The sequence below is a fragment of the Temnothorax curvispinosus genome, unplaced genomic scaffold (assembly GCF_003070985.1).
Source record: "Temnothorax curvispinosus isolate PA1 unplaced genomic scaffold, ASM307098v1 QBEX01011250.1, whole genome shotgun sequence".
In the NCBI taxonomy this organism is placed as follows: domain Eukaryota; kingdom Metazoa; phylum Arthropoda; class Insecta; order Hymenoptera; family Formicidae; genus Temnothorax; species Temnothorax curvispinosus.
This window is the reverse complement of record NW_020221030.1, coordinates 283,267-297,542: the sequence shown is the minus strand read 5'-3', so window position 1 is coordinate 297,542 and position 14,276 is coordinate 283,267.

The window sequence follows — 14,276 nt, the reverse complement described above, 5'->3', positions numbered from 1 at the left end:
CCCTGTTTACGTGCAACCCCTTTAATGAATTTTCCATTTTTACTTAGCTCTAACGTCTGTCACATCTAAGAATAAGTACCTTTCGCAACTGAGTTGGTTAGAAAGCGTATCTTAAACGCTCCGTAGTTAATAATATCGCGTAATGAATAAAGGAATATATATTGCAATAATATTGTAACAATAAGTGCTCGCACGACATGAAAGAAATATAAATTTAGCACTAAAACCACTCAGTGCTATATATCGTGCCAAGTCGTGCCAGTAATTGTAAAAGAATCTTTGAGCGAACAGAAATAGAATAATTAACCCCTCGCAAACATATTAATTTGTGCACATTTCCTCTCTTTCTTTCTCTCTCTGTTTGTCCTCTCCTCCCTTTTCTATCTTTCTCGTTTTCGCTCGCAGAATATATTAACATTTAATTACGCATTAATGTGTACGCGCATGTACGTGATTTACATTTTAAATCCGACGCACGCTCATGATACACTCGCACCGCCCTTATTGTGTCCATTGATAATACTTTCCTATCGTTATATCCTTCGCGCACGTTGCACAAAATTTAATTATAGCATTCAATATCCGCGCGATGTTCTCGCAAAATAAGAAAACGGTGGCTTAATTCTTTTTGATACGGTGCAACAAATAATTTGAATGCAGCCGATGCAACGCAGATTCGCAAGATAAAATTTCCTAAAGATTTCGTATTATTGTAAAGCTGACGCAAATTATTCCTTTTAAAGTGTTTACATATGTTTATAGTCTGTTCTTATACGGCATGCATATCAATGCCGATAATTTTCCGCACAGAGTTGCGATCGGTAACGACTTCTGTACCACATTAACGATAACGATAATGATAACAGCAACTTAATGCTGTACACTACATGTGTGTCTGCGAATATACACATGTATTTTCGAAAAATTTTAGAAAATGAATAAAATACATTGGTTTATTTAATTAATAACATACGTTTTATTAACAAATTATTGTCATTTGATATTTTATTAACGCTTTTGCATTCTATCTATATCAACAATTAATTATAATAAACATATGTTAAATATCAACTTGTGAATTAGTTTCGTAATTAGTGAATTAATACACATTTTGTAAACATTTAATGAATGTTTATTAATTTTTAATTTAGCAATGAGCATATTTCGAGTGAGAAGTTATCTTTTTTCAAATCTTATTGCCAAATAAAACCTCAAAATATTTTAAACAATATTTAAACAATTATAATACTTAATAAATGAAATGATTCTAACCGAATAAACATATTTTTCACGACTAGTGTGAACGGAATAAATATACAAACTCCTGGCATATCGCATGTCGAATATATATATATATGTATAATTACCGATATACAGTAGCATCTATGTATTTATAACTTGTTGTTGAATTAACACAAGTTGAGATGTTTGTTAATGCTATTATATTTTAAACCATAACTGTTTAATTTCTATTAGTTATATGTAACCAACGGTTATATCTAACCAATTATTTTCCCGGATAAAATTTGAACCCTCAAGTAATATATATCTACAGTACTATATTACAATTTATAATAATCCAAGTAATAAAGTTAATATTTTTAATTGTAAATGTGGCAGCTTTATGAGTTACTGAGCGCTTGACAGCACCAGCAACTCGACTACCATTTTCTCTTGAGCGCCGAACGGCAACTCGGTTAATACTTTCTCGCACACGCATCGAGGCGAGACCTTTCGCGCGAGTGCTTGCAAGCACGCTTAGGTAGCTTCGCCAACTGCCCGGGAGAGATGTAGGAGGCCCCAGTCATACCCATAAGTAAGAACCCCTACGATAGGTAATAAAAACCGCTATATAAAAGGGCGTATTAATGCATTCATCCTCATTATGTGGTAGAAGGTGGATCCTGGTATAACGAGTTTTTTTTACGTTAAGACTATTCATTAAGAAGGTACATAGCGAGCGTCGACGGAAGTCGGCGTTATAGCCTGCGGAGCCCGGTCAATACTACAAATCCTCTCAATTGTCAAGAAAGGATTTCCACCTGTGGAAGTTATATTCGCATTTGAACTCTACTATCAGCTGCATACCGTACACGGAAAAAAAATTGCTTCAATTAAACGTCGACGTCACGAGCTGCCACAAACATAAATAGTTAATTCAATTGGATATTATTGGACTAAATATTTAAATTGTTAAAACATTATCTAATGTTTTTTGTTCATTAATATTGATGTTGCATCAATAGGTTTTATCTCAATTAAACTGATGCTGTTCATACATCATTTTCTTTCTGTGTAGATTAGCTAACAAGATCACCTACTTGGAAAACTGGTGATTTTCACGCAAAAAATGCAACACAGTACATTATATGTAACCGTTTGGTTCTTATTTATATTCTTATTTATTGCACTGCATCATAAATAAAAATGAATAAAATATAAAAATTAAAATTTGGGCATTATATATTTAATATTTAATATTTAATATTATTTATAATATAGGTGACATTAATATTAAATATAAATCCATAGTTCCATCTCTTCCATTTCTTTCTATTTATTTTGAGTTTTATTAGGAATTAATATTGAGTATTACTCTTGACTAACGTTTAAAATACGTTTTATATATGGAGGGGTAAAAGTCATAGTGGTGTAAGTCAAATTTTTTTAAATTTTTTCTCGCATGCGTATATAGATGCAATGTATACAATATATAAATCGCATCTATGCACACGAAAAAATATTTTTAAAAATTTGACTTACACCACTGTGGTTTTTACCCCTTCATATAGATTAACAATATATAAATAAAACATGAAAACAGACGACAATATTGCTAAAAATGACATTGAACACAAGTGTAAATATAAAATCCTAATGCACATTTTTACACATGTATGCAAAATAAATGTCAGCGCTTTAATTATATTTTATTTCACGTTTTGCATGTAAATAACAAAGCAACCATTTAAGTAGTAAGCGAGAATAGCTTTTCCATAAAGTTTTTTCTATCGTGCATTTTCACACAAGCCTCGAAACTCGACGCGGAAATGCATTTGTCGTTTGCAATATTGCACTCACTGACGATCCCGGTGCATTATACGGAAACGTTTCGCCTTCCTTATTTACGGGAGGAGGAAGTACACCGTGACGTGTATTCTACGCAAAGTCATTTTCGCGAAGGCTTAACGCGTATTTCATGTTTTGTCGTAACGACGAGTAAGCCCCCCTCTCCTCCCCCCCGTACTGCAGGTCGCGCTTTCGACTGTTCATTCCAAGTAATCCGGGTCTTGACTGGACGAGAAATATAGCGCGCCTCTTGAAAAGCGCAATGAATAACACCGCGCGCGGTTTCAGCTGGCCTTGTTTAGCATTTCGGTTGATCTGTGCTACGTTCTACCGTCTAGCCGTCTAGCGGGGAAGACAGATGTAACAATTTTTTAGCATCAATTGTTTTTTAATGTTATACAGATGCAAGAACATGTTTAAATAAAAGCGACATTTTACCATACTCGAGCCACTTGACTAACAAATGAAATGTAAAACGGTCGACGAAGATATTTTAACCGTGTCTATGTAGAAGTACATTTTTTCCGTAAACAGAAAGTATATTATAAATATGTAATTAATATATTACGCAGAAAATGTTAACTATTTACAAAATCTTGAAATCAGAAGACTTGGATCCGCTTATGAACATATTCAAGTTTAGGATGAAAATCTATCCTTTCAGGAAACTCATAATTTCTGTTTCGTATAATTTATTTGGCTTCGGGAAATTAACTGAGAAACTCTTAGTAGTCTTTGTAATCACTCGGCCTGCGAGAAAGCGTGGGTAAAATTTAGGTAATTATAGCGCCCCACCTCCGTTACAAGCTTATCTTAATCCTCGCTTACGATTGTAAGTCCAGCTTTAACTTCTATATGCCATTTGGAGAACGCGGAAATTGAGTATTACGTTTACAGATTAAATTTTGTTAACGCATCGACTTCGGTTCTACTAGCCTACAGCGAAACTCTGCAAGCTATATGTGGTTTTCGAACCAACTTTGTAACGTCGGTCAAAGCAAAAACGATTTATCTCCGCAAAGCAGAAAATGTAACTCTCTCGTAAAATTATTCCGAATTCACGGAAACACCCGGCACCAAAAGCCGTACATTTCGTTGTATCATTAAATTCTCGATGTGCTCCGTTGTGAATATAAGTGTCTCTATTTTGAAACTTTATCATAATATATGTGGCAGTGTATATTCATCAGATTTTTTTGAATAGATATAATATTATACAATAAACAAACTTTGAGTTATTCGTTTTTATTATTATTATATTATCATTTTATAATGATACAGAAATTTTATATGCGTGAAAACATCACTACGAATAAAATATGAACCATCAAAGCAACATTATTCTTTATCCGAAAAGAAACATCTTAAGAAAAATAAGACAAACCTGTACAAAATATAGTTTGAGCATTGTCATATTTATTTTTTGATAGACAGAGCAAAGCAGTTTTATTTTTGTATAATTTACTCTTTTTATAATCTCTATATTAAATATATTTGGTAAAAAATTGTTAATATCCATATTTGAAGATATAAAGATTGCAAAGTAATAGGATGTTGAAAACTGTCTACTATATTCGCGTGTAATTTTTACGTTTCTCGAAAATTATCAAAGAACTCGCGAGAAGATTTGTTAATCGACCAATTGATCCAATCACCAATATCGACAAATAAAATTTTTTCGGGATAATCGCGCGTTATCGCATTGCGCGGCGGAAGTATTTTCCACAAGATTACCTCCCGAAATTTTAGGAACGCGCGACTGCCAGTGCTTTCAAAGAGTGCATTCACAATGCCAATATACGCTGTTCCTGAATGCAAGAATTCCCGCTTGAATGCACCATTCCGCAGTGGGAACGAATGAAAACACACTTTCGGCAGCCGTACTCGCATCCTTTGATATCGATCACACATGACAAAATTTAGTGGTGATTACGCCTTAGAAGCCAAATATATTAAACACATTTATTTAGATCATACGCGTTATGTTATTAGTTTATTGCAAAATATCCTAAAGTGTGGCTTATATAAATATGACACAAGTAAATAAAATCGCGAATATTTATATTACTAAATTGCTTGGAGATCTAATTAATCCTAAATAGGCTACAGGTCTAAATTATATAACATGTAACATTGCAATAAATAAGATAGCGCAAGAGTTATTTACCTGATTCCCAGGATTTTGAAAATCTTTTGCTAATCTTTCTACATACAATTCTTTCTTTATATATCTAAAGTATTTTTTCAAGTTTAGTCTGCATAAAATTTATATATTACTCTTCGTTGTTATACATAATATTGTAGTTAAAATTATATTCCTTGTAAACACATTAAACAACTCATAAAATATTTTACAAATGTTAATATTCACTTAATTGTACGACTTATTAAAATTGTACTACTATAATCAGAATATTAAAGCATTATTAAATAAAACAACATTGTGGTTACAACATCGTCAGCCGGTAATCATCGAATAACGCATAATTGATTACTGGTGAATCGTGCGAAAATTATGAAGCATCACATTGATAACGTAATAATCGTTCGCTGAACTTCACAGTGTAAGCTAGATTCACCGCAAAGCCGGTCGTGGCTTCTGTCAATTTGTCCGTGTCGACAGAACCGACAGATAAATTAAACGGATAAAGCAGAAATTAATTTAATGGGGTTTCGATTACACAATATAATTTTCTAGTATGACATGCATCATTCTAACTTGATGACAATTGTAATATAAAATTTATGATACCTCACCGCTCCGATAATCCATAAGCATTTCACATTTATGAACGTCTTCTTTTTATAATAATCGTTGTGGCAACAAGAAATTATGTTACATTGTCCGCGTCAGTATCCTCGCTTGAAGCGTAAAAGGAAACATTTGTAAAAACAATATAACATTTGTAAAATTTGTTGTTTTTCCGTTATGGAAAGAATGCAATTTACATTTAAATTAGTTCGGTGTTCTGTTAACGCCGTTCTGTTAACCTTTTAATTTGTCATTTATTCATTGAACAAATGTTTGCGATATACAGCGTATATGATCAAAAGAAGCATCACACATGCGTGTACACGTAAACATAATAACTTCTTGCACGAAGTAATATTGAAACCCGACGATTCTTGCTTCGGTATTATTGACTGCATTTCCCTTTCTGCTTTCTCGCACAACTCTCGTTTCGTTTAACAAGAGCTATGGGAGCTTCCAAAGATGCACTGAGGATATACGAACTCTTTTGTGAGAATCTTTCGTGCGATGGTAGACGAGGAAATGTGTGCATTTCGGTATGTACCTACATTGAACGTGAATATGAATTTAATATCATTGCAATTCGCCTAAGATCGCGAAAATGTGTACCTTACCTCTCCTGCGTTCCTTATTGCTTTTATTTGTCATTTACTTAATTGTATACAAATTTATGACATCCCGCTTATTAATACTCTTATATTTATAAAATAGTTCAATATGTTTATTATTAAGGTATTCACAATTATGTATATAGCCAATATACATATTCATATATTTATATATTTATAAATATGTTTAATTAGTAAAAGAAAATAAAAAGTAGTATGTAGCCTGAACCAAAAGTTTAAAATACACTCAATAAATCGAAGCGGTTAATCGAAGTAATAGATCGTCTTTAGTATTTATTATAATTCTATATAAGAATTAAAATCTAGACTGTGAATAACTATGAGCAGTGTGAGCCGAATAAAACAAAAGAGAGAAGAAAGAAATGGCAAACTAATCCCATCAAATGATCGACTGCTCCACTGCTCTTATTCACTTCTTTTGATCTACCACATTCTGCTGATGAAAGTCATGTAACGCACAGCGTTTTACGTCAATCAAACGATTGTTGCAAACAGAGAGAAGTATGCGAGTGAAATGTGCATTCACTGCATTGTTCGCTTTTTAAAATAAATTGCGTTCAACTTTTCATCGGCAACTGCTGACACTTGAATGATAAATAAATTTTGTTAATTAAATTAATTAACTAAATTTTTAATTTAATTAACTTAGTATAAATTAAAAGAAACCAAATAAATTTAGAAAAAAATATATTAAAAAGGAATCATGCATAAGGATCAGCATTCACGAAAAATTTTATGTATATATGCATATTTACACAATATTTATTATGTAACAAATTATATAACATATTTTTTCTGAGGATTTTAACTCTTTTTCTCTCTCTTTAAAATTATTGGCTGTTAATTATCATATATATTCTGTAAAATGATAGACTATTTTAAAAAGAACATTTTAAAGAGTCAATCTTCTATATTTTCTCAGGGACAATGTTCTCCTTTGAAACCTGTCCTGTGTAGAAGCTACGAAATATGACATAATAGCTACAGATTCTTCGTCATAATGTCATCCAAACATGATAGTATATTAAAATTTCATATATTCTGCTAAAGTAGTGCAGTAACAAAAAGAAGAATAGAGACTGATAGATGTGACGGGGGCACGTACACGGGGGTTGAGGAATTAAATAGCTGATTTGAAATTCCCTGCAGGACACTGAATTATTAAGTAACAGACGAATTAAATGGAAAGGAGAGGGAAGAGCGTCGTACCATAATTCGTCTTCGGCGGTATTATCAATCTTACTCGGTCCGTGAGATGTAAATGTAAGTAACCGCACGGTGCGTGCGTTGAAGCCAAAAGAGAGGCAATTCAACATGCAAAATAACGATGATTGTACTTTCTCACGGTTTATCTACGCTTTTTCAGTTTTCTACCTTAATGAAAAATCAAAACGCTAGAACAAGAAATCACCTGAATCATATCTCGATGAAAACGAAGACTCCGAGACGCGAATTGTTACGACCGTACTTACGTTTTTCCTGATGCGTATTTTATCTCGTCGTTCGAGATAAAATATCCAAGTTTGGTTATAAGAGTATATAATGATATATACTTTTGTAATCGAGTACATTATTATATTTTCTAGTGTACTAAAATATTTTCTGGTATATTTCTAGTATGCTAGAAAATATAATCATAATAATAGCAAAGAGCTATATTTCCTATCAAATTTGTAGATGATTTTTTTCTTAACAAAAATTTGTTTGGTGCATCGTTATCATTAAACTACGCTTAGAACAATTTTATGTAACAAATAAAAAAAATCTTGCGAGGAGATAAAAGAAAATTATTTATATTTTTGATATGCCATTATTTGCTTGTTATTAATGACTCGTTGAGTAATAATATTACTTTAGCGATATTTATCAAACAAAAACATTTGATTTTATGATATATACTCCAATATACACGTATACATGCATACACGCGATTTACCTGAAACTGTATGTGCTTCGCGTTTGCGTTTGACAATGTTACAAAAACTAAAAAAAATGCTACGCATTCGTTGCAATCAATGCACCATTATTCTTGTTGGTTATCCTCTCGGGAAAATTTATTGATAAACAATAGTCCGACGATTGCGGTGTTGATCCGTGAATACTATTGCCGAAGCGCGTCATGCGCTGATCGACGGCCGAGCCGATTTTCATAGCGTCCGCTGCGCGCGAATTCGATATTCCTTGACAAAAAATAAAGAACACTTTATACGTATTAGCAGAACGTATGTCTTTAAGCGTATTTCACTAATCTGTTCATCTGTCGGTCCCCACGCGCGAAATAACTGACCGTTGGCAATGACGCGCTTTTAAAACACATTATTCAAGTTTATATAGAAGCACGCAGCGAGATTCTTTTTTGGTATAAAACGACGTGAAACAGCAAACGTTCGTGAGAAAGGAAACACGTGGAGTCTAAACTGTGAATGAAGAATCGAGAAGATAGTTTTCATGTTATATATAAAAACTTTTAACTGGTGTTGTATCTCTAATTGAAAATGATGGAATATCTTTATCTCTTCTTTGCTTCTCTGAAAAGTTTGGTTGTGTTTCTATATTTTACTATCTTTTCTTTCCGGCTTTGTAAATCTGTACTTGAGAAGCAGAAGAAATAAACCCAAACCTGTAAGATTATATTTATGTCGTCATTAATGGGAGAGGCAAACTTTGCACGTACAGAATAAAGTAAGTTCAAGTATAACTCTAAATACGGTTATATGAAAACATACAATAATGCGACAAGATCCTGTTACAACAAAAAGTCGTTATAACTTTATAATATATAAATATAATCTCCCTTTTATTTTTTTAATAAAACTTATTTAAGTGAATTACAACTTTACCTTGTTATTTTGGACAGAAATATTTATTTCTGTCCAAAATCTTTATTTATAACTAAAGTCTATTCGTGTTTATTTAATTTATCTTGAAAGTGTGCACTTTTGCATGGACCTCCTTGCAAGCTTTTACTAAAAGGATAGTCGGTGAGCCTACATTCTTCTGCTTCTTCAATGCAGAAATATTTTTTGCTTCCCTCCTCGTCTGCGAAGGAAACGAGATTTTGCGAACACGTAGAATGCCGTCGTGTACGAGCGAAACGCGGCGAAATGAAGAGATAATCCAGAATACGTCGAATAATCGGCGCTCCGGTATAGCTCGTTCGTTCGTGCTGCGTTTCTTCGTTTCTTTCCCTTTTTTTTCGCATACTCTTTCTCCACGTCATTGGACGAAGTTGCGCGAACCGGGCATGTAGAAATAAATGCGGCAATCGCGCGGAATAAACGTCTCACAAATCACACTTGTCCCCGTTCGCTCGCGATTTTCAGCGACAGCGAATTCGCTGCTCCGTCTCTTTCTTCTCCATTCCGTAGAGAGATCACAGCGGAAGTAAAGTTTCGGAAGAGGCGAAAGCAGACATAGATATAAAATCGGTTCAATATCTTTCTTCAATATATGCATATATATTTAAATAGTTTTATATTCTTACATACAGAATCTTATAATATAATTGCAATAAACTGCGAAATAATTATATTTTACACAATATTTACGCAAAGATATAATACCGACGTATAAATTCGTGGTTATCAATCTAAACTAATAAACGAATTTAATATATCAAATAATTTTAACTATTAAAAATACAACATAAATGTTTAATTATTTTTTAAGAATTACTTATATATTACTTGGTAATATATTATATTGGTTATATATTACTTTTTATTTTATTGTCACGTAAAAAAGAATGGTCATCCTATGCGAGTAGGATTTCGGAAATAGCAAAGGTCTACGTGAGAAAAATTCGCGGCCGTCTCTTTGAAACGAAGAACGATCGCCGATTACCGCGACGACATTCTGCCTATTTCTTATCTTGCCACTCTCAAAAATATCCTCGAGTATCTCCTCTTTTCTTCAAGATTCAACGCCCTTTCAAATCTTCTTCTGTCACTAACGACAATGCATTCTATTGCATCGCGATGGAATCACGACAATTGGTCTCGAGAGAGAATCAATATATTATCTCTCAAGAGATGCAGTATACTGGAAACATTGACATAATTATGTCAACAATAGCACCGATAATTGATACATTATATTCGCCAAATTAGTAACGTAATTCTGTCACCGATTGTGGACCTCTGATAATCGATATACCGCAATATATGATATATACAAATGGAGTCAGGAGAATAATATATATATAATTGAGAATAATATATAAATACACTTTTTTATATTATTAAACGTTTTGTCTGACACAAGAGTTAATGATGTTGCATAAGTACATATATTATAAAAATTATTGATAGTTGTTTAAGAAAGAACTTTGCAGATAAATGTAAAAGTACGATAAATAATAATTGATTGAGTATTACCGAGTGTAACTGCTTTTACAGTAATTTTTAAAATAAATATTAATATTAAAATTATTAAAAATAATTATATTTTTATCCAAAACTATACAAGATGTTTTATATATTAAAAATTTATAATTAATAATTCTTTTTATCCAGAAAATAAACTCATTATTTTGCATATGTTTGATATTAAAGTGAAAGTCATCATTATTTCCTACTTTCTCGTAGGAAAATGTATCTCAATATATTTTCCTTCTCAAGCTGTGCATGTTTCTCATGCATTTAACCCACAGCAATGTATTCCATTGTGTTCTCATAGATAATGATGTTGTCGATTCTTCTTGAAAAACAGAAAAGATAGGCAAATTACTGTAAAATTCGCAGTTGAATGTTGATATTGTTGACGAAGCTTTGCGTGTCTGATTACGGAAACCTCGTTCTTGTGTAGACAAGGAAATATTTTTTGACCAAAAAAAAACACATCAGTTGGTTTTAAATAATGTATATTTGTTAAAATAAGATATAAAAGGTTTATTATATAGTTAATATTATCTTAGACTCAATAGTAATTTTTATCAATTATATTAACATGCTGCAATAATTATTTTTAATAAGCACACTACAATAATTAGTTTTCTATTTATAAAATTAATTATAGTAATATGTTTTACCTGTATATTAATGCATATAATATAAATTATAAATTTATAAATTTTCCAACAATCTATAATTCCTTTTAAAATTTTCTTTAATATACTGTAGATAATGTAAAAGAATGCCAAAAGATCAAAATAATTGCAGTATCTTTTCAAACGTGAATTGAAAAAGTTGCCAACGTACATTTTCTTATTTATATTTGTCTAATATATTTTGGACAAATTATTTAATGGTTTCTTTCTGCTGTGCTTCACAAAAGAAATATTCTCAAAAGTTTTTTTAACAACCTTTTTCCATGCATGTTCTTTTTTTTCGAATTCTGGCGACCAACTCGCAATTAAAAATTTTTTAATGCCAGGAAAAGATCGTGAAATGGGCAGATCTGGGGCAAAAAAAAGATTGGGTGAATTCACTGAGTGTAATGTCGTAAAATTCGGTAATGACCTGGTAATGAAATTTCAGAAATTTATGGTAGCTCGTCACGCACTCCTTTCTTCATACGAGAAACGTTTGAATTTTACGACGACTCACGTTTACGGGTGCTTCGCATTGGTTACGGATGATACGTGCATTTCCGCCTAGAATCACCGAGAAGAATTATGCAGTCTAATTTTTTTTATGCCCTCACAGTTCTGCCGTAAAACTCGCGGAATACCGTGTACCATTTGGTACGTGCAGAATAGGGGCGCATCGCTCGTTGATACATTCTTTCGATTGCATCATGAAACATGCGTATGTTATTCCACCGGGTTTGTATTAAACCATCTTGCCGATAAAAATAGGATTGGTTGGTAGTAAATAAAGCATATTTGTAAACATATTGGCGAAAGTCGAAACTTTATATCTATATCGGGGGTCGACATTCTTACCAAGAATTCTTTCTACACGAAAAATGTAAAATATTAATATTTTAAGCATACATACCTATAGATACTTAGATATTTATATTAAATATTTGTATTTTTTATCACATATTCACGCTGACGGTATAAAGGAATATTGACATAAATTCATTTGTTTTATAAATAAAGTCTTATCAAGAAACGATTGGAAATAAAAAATGTATTCTGTTATACGCCCGCGGATGTTTTCATAGAGAAGAATGTAGTTTTTGTGCTGACTGATCCCAATGGCGCGGAAAATGAGATTTGTGAACAATGAAGATCTTTATTCCGTCGGCAGAGAAAGTTTACAGTATTGTTGCTGCATTTATTGCAGCAAATATTCAAAGGACGACGGACAAGCCTTAACATTGAGCCAAGCATTTTTATTGAAGTTAACTTCCCGTTAAGCTCGTTTATTGCAAACCTTTCCTTGCTATTTTATTGCAAGAGAAATTACAAATTTATGAAAGATGTTACAATGGAGAACGCACGAATTGGATCACACTTCATAACGAAAAATCATCCTTCGAATCGTGAAAAGCTTTCTGCAATATTTCTTTTATTTGTATCTGTATTCATATATCAAGCTCTGCATCATTTTTCTCAATAAAATATTAACTTTGGATAATAGCTGTAGAATTCTACATAATAACATTATTTCTACATGTTGCCATGCATATAATCCCTCAAAGCTTTGCAGGTAAAAACACAAGCTTTTAATGTGTAGTTATGTCAACTCCCTACAATATACTGATCAAATTTGATGGCATACTGCTAACATATATTGCTTGCTGGATGATTTATATACCACTAAAACATGTTTTATGCAATTTAGGGATATGTATATGTACGCTAATTGAGATATTGTAATTTTTAAAATTACATTTTTCTTATTAAATAATGACTAAATGTTGGACAATACATACAACATCGTTACCACGAGCTGATATTGGTGAATCCCTAGTATACCAAGTGAGAACTCGGTCAAAAACAAGTTTTCTTGATTTTCTACCGTCGCTATATAGCTCTTGTAAATATAGATTCGGGTTATATGAAATCAATATTATAGGAATATATAATATTTTTCTAATTAATTAATTTTTAATCAATCAAAAAGATAAAACTAAGAACATAATCCAGAATGTATTCTAAACAATTTATGCGTAAATCTAAAAATTTATCATTACCAATATTTTTCAACTTTATCAGACGTTACGTTATAATCTACTGACGCTAACACATGTAACTGCTAAAAATTTGTAGATAATTTTCTATAAATAAATTCTTTTAAACAAATTTATTGAATGTCCAAAGTTTGATTCAATATATAGAATATTGTGCCGAAAAACATTCTATTAATATTTGTCAGACGTTTTTAAAAATATATTAAATATAAATTAAAATATACAAATTAGCAATAACGATCGTGATTTGTGCTTATATTTATATTTGTAAGAAGCAAGTATTAGAAAGATATTTCTAATATCAATTTTAAAAATTTTAATATTATTATTATTAACTTTATTATTATTAACTTATGATTTATTAATTTTAAAAATTCTCATTATTATTAATCTTAATCATATGTCTTATAATATCTTCTGGATTTGACACATTGCTATTTTACTTATTTATCTTTTTCCAATCTTCTAAAATACCCTTCATCGTCAATAGCAACTTCTTTCGTCTTTTCCGAGACGAAAGAAATTAATTTTTCTTTGTCAAACTTACAATTTAAGTGGAACATCTATCATTCTTACATCTTTCTCACAATTCTTTTATAATTAATCCACGAACTTTAAAATTAGTATAATATTGAAACAGAATAAAAAATTTAAAATAAGCTTGTGATCTATTTTTATTACTCCAGAAACTCTTAATTCATAAAAATCCCTAGACATGCTACGGCTTCTAATCCAAAAACTAT